This window comes from Camelina sativa, chromosome 2, assembly GCF_000633955.1.
Source record: "Camelina sativa cultivar DH55 chromosome 2, Cs, whole genome shotgun sequence".
Taxonomy (NCBI): domain Eukaryota; kingdom Viridiplantae; phylum Streptophyta; class Magnoliopsida; order Brassicales; family Brassicaceae; genus Camelina; species Camelina sativa.
The window spans coordinates 5,981,111-5,982,377 of record NC_025686.1 but is presented as its reverse complement, the minus strand read 5'-3'; positions in this window follow the sequence as shown (position 1 = coordinate 5,982,377).

Genomic DNA, 1,267 nt, shown 5'->3' with positions numbered 1-1,267 from the left:
TCTCATCATACGAAGAATCGTGGTGAAACGATCTCTCGTCTCTGCTTCAACCACGGCTCTCGTCTCTGCTTCAACCACGGATCTTGTCTCTGCTTCAACCACGGCTCTCGTCCTCTCAAACGCGTGTTTCATGGCATCTGTTACTTCCTCTTCCCACTTGTAATCGGAACTGATTCGCTTACGCTTGCTGGAACTCTCTCCGGCCATATCTCGTAACCAACTTATTATCTTGTAACCAAGAAAGAGATGCAATAGATTGAGTGGAAGTGGAAATAGAGAGGACATTTATATATAAAGAAGAAGATGAATAGACGGCAACGATGCAATGAATGTAGAGATAGCGAACAGGTACAACGAACATAGAGATAGCGTAAGGGTACAATGAATGCAGACTTGAAACATTATCGTACATAGAAAGGATAATAGACATCTGACTGAAGTTAACTGAGAGACTTCGCACATATCCCAATACACATTGCGATGACAACAATGAAACCTATCCAAGAGAGAAGAATGAATTGTCGAAGCATTTTTTCCCTTTCATTGGATGCCAGTATATCATTTTCTCTCTTATTGTCTTCAACATATGTGGTAACCACCCCGGTGTTCACCAGATCGTTGTACACTTGTTCTTTCATTTCTCTTATAGATTCTTGAAGCACCTTGATTTCTTCTCTCTGCCGACGGATCTCATCCCGCGCATCCAATAAGCTCCGCCTTTGCCAACCACGTGATGGTTCTGCGTCTGACCAACGAGAAAACCCATGAACAGTGCATCTGAAGAAATTTCTTCCGGGATTTGCATCTGTCCATGATTTAACAATAATCGTTGATCTACCGCAGTGGTTGCAGATTGGACCAGTAATTTGTGTTTGCGAATTTGTATCAGAAATTGACCCCGAAATTTGACTCATTGTTCTCTAGCTGATAGTGGCTGTGGTAGTGTTTGGTTAAGAAGAGAAGAGGAGCTAAAGTACTAGTCTTTAATAATTTTAAAATGTCGAGTACAAAGACAAATTTTTGCAACAATGAAATTTTAGATGACTTCATCGAGAAGTCAACTTCTACTCGACCTCTTCAGCAACCTGAAAAATAGTTGTTAGATTTGACCGACGATCATTTACAAAACGTTAAAAATGTATCAAGTGGGATTGTTACTTACACAATGTGGTCGAGTATGTCCAGGCTGTCTGCATTTTGAACATGCATACTGCTTATGTGACTTCCTCGGCTTGCTCCCCTTTTTACGTGACAGTTCTAGCCATGT